Here is a 7102-nt window from a genome sequence, read left to right as displayed (position 1 = left end):
GACTACTCCGGAATTTTTCGACTTGTTTAGGGACTCTCGGGACTAATTTTGATTTTCGGGACTGTTTCCGAATTTTTGGGATTGTTTCGAGATTACTTATTGAGTTTTGAGACTATTCCGGGAGTTTCAAGATATTCGGGATTTTTGCGACTTTATCGGTGTTTTCGGTAATAAAATCCACTAAGTGACGCTCTTCGGTATTTTTTTCCAAACAAAAAAACTATCACATCATATGGAGAAAATGAACGTCATCAGCAAAAAAATTCTCAAAAATCAACGGTATTTTCTAGCGACTTAAAACTTGTACTTTATTATACTGAAATTGAGTGAACCACAAAACTGCATAATCATAAAAATTCGAAAAATTTGGTTTAAAAGTTGCAAATTTTGGTGCAAATTTGCCGAATTTTCCTAAATTTTGTAATAAAAATTAACGAAAAAAATTTATTACGAAAAACGTTGCAAATATAAAAAAAACACACTGTACGAAGACATATTCTGGCTAGTGTATATTTCAAGGATTGAAAATTACAGTGCACTAGTCGTTTTATTATTTTTTTTTTTAATTTCCCTATTATCCGTTTGAGTCGATTATTTTTAGTCTTTTCAATAACACCAATTCCTTCCCTTAGAGACAAACCATTGGTTTTAAATTTTTGTATTCAAATAGAAATGTAACTGAAGCTACCGATTAATGAAAGACAAATCTGTTTTTATATTATTGTTTGTAAACATTTCTTTACAAATCTCGACAAATAAAAATAAAACACGGCCAAGAAATGGTCAAGAAAAATGTATTGAGCCAAACTTTCTTAAGCAGTACGAAGTTTTTAAGAAATATGCTACGCTTTCTGCTATGGTTGGCTAAAGTTTGTTTGTGAAGAGTACAAGGCACCATTGTTTTCAACAGTCTGTAAGATATCAGATATCAAAACTTCTTGGACACTGCTATTAACACACACGAACTAATAGCAATTTATTTCTTGACCGTTTTCTTAGAAGGCCCGTACTTAGCTTTATACATTGAAATAAGCAAAATAAGCATGATCGTTAAAATTAAGCTTGGAAACCCTGAATAAACAAAATTAGCAATTCCTAGCAAAAGCTTAAACTTTTCGGTCGTGGTTATCAAATATTTACAACTGAATCATTTTAATACTAGGCTGTTAAAGAACTAATTTCTCTTAGTATCTGCAGTCAATAGCAAAAGAATTTTCTTGAAAATTTATTTCAAACGGTTTTATATTGTCTTTACGTTTATGTCCAGTTTGAATTTCCTTAAAAAAAAAAATACTATGTTTTGGTAATTTTAACTTTACCCGAAGCATTGAGTAAATTTGAAAAAGAGCTGAACCATAAATCGAATTACATAGGAAAATAAAATTTTCATAGAACGTACATAAGTAAATATGGGCAAATACTCTATATTGACTGCATAGCTTGCATACCGAAAATCCAAAGGATGAGTAAGGAAAATAAAATCCAGTACGTACAAGAAAAATTGATATCTTCGCCAACAAATCTTTGATTGCGAAGGTAAAAAAATTGCAAAAATCAGAAGCAAAAATTCAGAACATAAAACCCCAAAAAAAAACACACACATGCTTGCAAAGCAAGAACAGTAGTTGTAGTTATTTAGAGAGAATGTAAAATAAAAGAAAGGCATCGATTTCTTACAGCCGAACAGTGAGTGCGATAGAGAATGCACCAAGCAGTGTAATTTGAGTGGCCAAGATTTGCAACCGCAGCATTTGCAGCCACTTGTGCTTGTGGCTTTGTGGCAAACGGAAGTCAAGTTGCAAAGGCAAAGAAATGTGCGGCAACATGCCGAACGAATGCTAAAAGCCAAGCACTGCAGGGACTAAGTACCAGAAGAGACAGCAGGTGGCCAATAAAGCAGAGTGCAAGGAAGAGTGAGAAGATGGATAGGGAAGGTTGGTTGACTGGCTGGCTGGCTGGCAGGAAGGAAAGCTTTCAATTTAAGAATAGCAAGTATTTCCTAAATGTATGCAAATGGCAGACAAGCATTGCGGATATGCATACATACATACATATATGTAAATAAGTAAGGCTAATGTAAATAAGCGTTTTACTGGCAATTGTATGAATGCATAAAAGTATGTGGGAATATAGAAATTGGCAAAAAAATGTACCACCGCCAATTTATTTGTATGCGCATTGCACACTTTTTTGTTCACATTCGCCCGCAAACGTACATACATTTGATATAAAGAAGCATACAATTGCCTGCACGCAGCACGCAAGCCGCCTTAACACCTTTATTTATGGCACTCATACGCCATGGCGCACAAAACGAAGTAGATATGTACATATGTAGGTAGCACCACGTTGCTTGTAGTAGAAGGTGCAATCACTTAAATACAAATAACGATAAACTTAAAATACAATTACAAATGCGTATGTGCATAACAGTAAATTCAAAATAAATATACTCAATGCGCAAAGACCTAAGAATGGCTGCAACAGAAGCAACTTGAGATTTAAGAAACGTAGAATATGGCGAAGTTACATATACACACGTTTACATACATGTAATCGAGTATGGAGTATGGGTATGAATGCAGATACACATATATATATATATATATATATGGGGTGTTCCATACCAAAACGGACGGGGTTCACTATTCGTGTGTTGATGCATAAACATAAAAAATAAATAAATATGAAATTTGAAAACAAAATTCATAACTCCAATTATTGTAGAGTGCACCCCATAATACTATACTTAAATTTGCGCAATACTCAGAGCTACCATTGTAATTTATTTTATGGCATATTTTCAAAAACCAATTTTTTTATCAAACAAATTGTATGTGAGAAGTTTTCAAAGAAAACAATTTTTTCAAATATTTCTTTTCATAGAGAATTTTGATGTGTGTATGTGTGATTTTTTTCAAATTTTTTCTTTTCCCCGTTCTCGAGATATTTGGAAAAGTACTAAATCGATTTGTTTTTGTTGTTCTACTGTAAAGTTTTTAATTATGTACTAATCAAGCTAAAATTTCATATTTATTTATTATTTATGTTTATGCATCAACATCTACAAAATCAACGGTAATTTTTAGCGACTTAAAAGTTGCACTTTATTTACTAAAATTGCTACAAAACTGCATACTCGGAAATTTTCTAGAAATTCTAAATAATAATTTTGATGAAAATTCTTTGAATTTTTGTGAACTTTATATAGTGTTAAACTTTATGAAAATAATTGTGAATTTTATATTACAACAGGGCGTACACTTACATTTGACACCGACTGTATGCATTCCTTTATTTAGTAACTTTATATAATATTAAATGCTAATTATAACAGTCGTTTTTCTATTTCTTGCAGATCATCTACTTCAAACTTTTTACGCCCCAATCTAGACAACTAGTGGTAAGTTTTGCTTTGATGAATCAACAACCCGCTTTGTTATCTCTCCATACTTAAAAAAAAAATTTTAAATTTAAAGCAAAGAATACTTGACTCATGCCAAAACATCAAATTATATGATGTAATGAACAAAGGTTGCGCATTCCGCAATTTCTCAACAAAAATCACCGTTTTTTAATCTTTATTAAATCTTTTTCTAAATCATACATCATAAATCATAAATCTAATTTTCTAACAGTCTTGATCAAAATCTATGTATTAGAAAGGTTTTCTACAGTTTTGTGAATCCAACGAGATTCTGAATTTTTAAATAGGTGGCAACCTTCGTCAAAAAGTTTTCATAGTAATGACTTTTAAACCTAGTATATCGTTAGACACCTATGTATATTAAAATATTTCCTTGAACTTAGTGATTAAATTTATATTACCGTTTTGATCAGGTGGCAACCCCTTCCAAATTGAAAGTAAGTAAGCTTACTTATTCCCATCTCGTTTCAAATTAAAATAATTCATTTGACTTGTGAACTAAATTGATTTCGAATTATTAAACAGATGGCAACCCTCGTCAAAGGTATTTTCATAATAATGCTTTTTAAACCACTCTCGGTTGAACTATTGATTTAACATGTTACTTCAATTTGTTTTAACATTTTTCAACAGCAACAACTTTTTCTAAAATTTTATTTGAACCTATTAATTAACTGATTTTAACTTTCTAAGAGAGTGGCAACACTCTTCAAAAAATATCCTACTCAACTTTTTAATTAACTGAGTTAGAGTGGCAATGGGATGTATGTATAAGTGCCTCCAGCATGTGCCCGATCAAATTGATTGATGCCTATTAGTTGCTAGCGAGGCGACTTTGCTCAATGTATTTAGTCAGTAATGGAGTTACTGTATTTATAATTTATATGTACACATGTACACTTATTCCTTAGTTTATGAGATTATTGACAAAGTGCTCTACAGAGTAAAATATATGGCCTACAAATAAATCAAATATTTAAGGATTTTTAGCGGCCTTCCACACTTCAGTTGACTTATTCAAATATTAAGGTGTCATTAAAATTAAAAGGCATTCGACCAGATTTTAAAACTTTTGCAATCATGCGATTGCTTAGCTTTATGAGAAATAACTTAGGAAATTTGCAAACTCTAATTTTCCAACAAACTTAAGTAAGCAAAATTTAGTTGCACTTTTGGCTCATAACTCAATTCTACGCATCTATTCTACACCACCCAAACGAGTTGCGAATAAATTACCTGAATAGTGCAAATGTAATGCGCCATGGAAATAGCATACAAATATACTCAAGTTTGTGCGTGCGCGGATTTGTACGCATTTTAGTATACAATTTTTAATTTACAATTAATTTCTTCCGCTATCATTTTGTCTGTGTCTAAAATATTTTAGAGTGCGGTACGTGAAGTGTACCAGGAAAATGTCAGCAAGACACGAATTTTTGAAAAAAGTTTTTGGGGAATGATGCTGAAGTGGGTCAAGAAAATTAATAACTTTTTTTACAATACCTAGAATGGAAATAATTCCTCCAAATTTATCAAAATTCCAAAAGCATTACAAGAACCGAGATCTGCTCAACAGGGACCTGTTAGAATCCTTTCCATGACAGTACAGTTGCTAGTTCCACCTTGATGAGACGTAAGGTTCCTTAGTGAAACGGGGAACTGGATGCTAAGCGCAAAAATGTCAGGAAGCTTTTCAACAGGGCCATAAAGACGTATCAGTGGGATCATTATAAGGCCTGTCTCTCTGACTATATAACAAATTATTAGACGCTCGAAAAGGGATTCATGCAGGCGAAAATGTGAAACAGTAGAAACGTTGCCTGAAGCCTCCCGTCTGTATAAAATTTTATCAAAGTTGTCCTCCAACGGGATAGAGCTCCTAAGGAGGCAAGATGGCTCCATGGTGGAGTATGATCTGATTACCCCTATCTCCACGGAACACATGTTCCCTAGAGCTAGAAGCCAAGGCATATCTCGCTCCATCTTTGACAGGAACAAGGTACGGTAGGCGGTAGTGTCGTTCGAAACCTCGTCGGAAGGCTGTTCTGAAAGTTCCAAGTGATAATCCCCGATCGCAAAAATTGGGCAAATGGGCTCACTGCACTTGATCTCAGATACGTACACTGGTACACAGACGGTTCAAGGATGCAGGACAGAGCAGATGCAGATATCTTTGGACCTAGCACCAAACTTGCAATTCCCGTGGGTAAATGGACCACGGTGTTTCAGGCTGAAACAGCTGCAATTTTAAACTGCTCAAAATTAAACCTTGACTGCTTTGACACGACAATACTGTGCTGCGTACCAGGCAATTGTCAAATCGAAGGCAATGAGGTCGCCGACGAGTTGGAACGAGAAGGAGCGCTAACTATCTTATCGGGAGCTGAACCAATCTGTAGTCTCAGTTGGTCCTCTTCGGGGGCCATAATTACTGAGTGGGTACAATCGGAACGCAGTAAGTACTGGGGAGCGGTGGGAAGTCGTAGACAGACCAGGGTCTTCGGCTACCCTTTCAACATAAACGGCATTGTCTTAGTATGTAAATAGAAATGACATCAGGCTACTTTCTGGATACCTGACCGGTCACAACCAATTGCGATTCGACTTGCACCGAATAGGTGTGATCACAGAGTTGGAATGCCGGCTATTCCTCGAGGATGATGAAACGTCAGACAAAGACTGATTTATTTTAAATCTTCAATAGTCGAACCCTTCATTTACCAAGGCTATTCATTAGGGAAGCCGAAGGTATCTAGGCCACACTGGGTTAGGGACTCTCAAAAGAGGAAACACGTTATTAGAAATCAGTTCCGTACATTTTTACTCTTCGGTGTTCCTGACATATAAACAGGTTTTTTAATATTTATTTCTGTCCAAATCTAGGAGTAAAATAACTAAACACCGCACACCTTGCCATCCTAGCTGATCGCTAGTTATTGCTTTTACTTTTTGTTGCTTTTATTGCTGTCAGCTTGAGGGGAGTGCATATGAATATTTTTTCTTGTTGTTTCATTTAATCATGTTGTCACATTTGGTATGCATGCAAAGCAGCAGAAGCAATAAGCAAAAACAACAACAACTGTTATAGCAAAAGCAAAGGGCGCACGTGCTGCACTAAAAAATGCACAGCACGAAAACTGCATGTAATTCGTATGCATACCTACACAAACATACATACCTATGTAGTTACTTGCAACCACGGGAGTAATATTAAATATTGTATGAATGCATGTAAACGCAATAGCACACCCCTACTTATATTAAGTATTTGTATGTTTGCTAAAGTTACATGTGAACATACTCGCAACACAGCACATACACATACACATACATATATAGCTGCATATGCATCGACAGGAGTGCAGCATTTTGAGGGCGCACGTGCAACAACTGAATACCATTAAGTCCATTGCTGCTTGGCGCTTGCTCGTATGAATGTGGCATATTTGTAGGCGCTATATTGATGTACAAAATGTATATATGTACATATGCAGTTATGCACATGCATACTCACATACTCACATACTAACATACATACACAATCATGCATAGCCTGCACGCTTCATGCTCGAGCTCAATCAAGTTAGCGGCGCTAAAATGAAAAAAATGAAAAAAAAATTTGTTCGTATTATTGTGCTCATTGAGTGCTATTTTCGGCCACTTTTCGTTTTTTTT

The 7102-nt window shown here is 34.8% G+C and overlaps 1 protein-coding gene across 1 annotated transcript in view; it reads left to right on the top strand.

Moving 5' to 3' along the window:
• Nucleotides 1–3352: 3352 nt before the first annotated feature.
• The window catches only part of LOC118743116 (toll-like receptor 5), a 144666-nt gene continuing 140916 nt past the window's right edge, over nt 3353–7102 (top strand). The window contains exon 1 of the mRNA XM_036475636.1: nt 3353–3403. The gene's annotated coding sequence lies outside the window, so the exon portion shown is untranslated. The remainder of the gene's footprint in view (nt 3404–7102) is intronic.

Source organism: Rhagoletis pomonella, unplaced genomic scaffold (assembly GCF_013731165.1).
Source record: "Rhagoletis pomonella isolate Grant_MI unplaced genomic scaffold, Rhpom_1.0 Rhpom_scaffold_00001, whole genome shotgun sequence".
Lineage (NCBI taxonomy): Eukaryota > Metazoa > Arthropoda > Insecta > Diptera > Tephritidae > Rhagoletis > Rhagoletis pomonella.
This window is presented reverse-complemented; position numbering and strand designations above follow the sequence as displayed.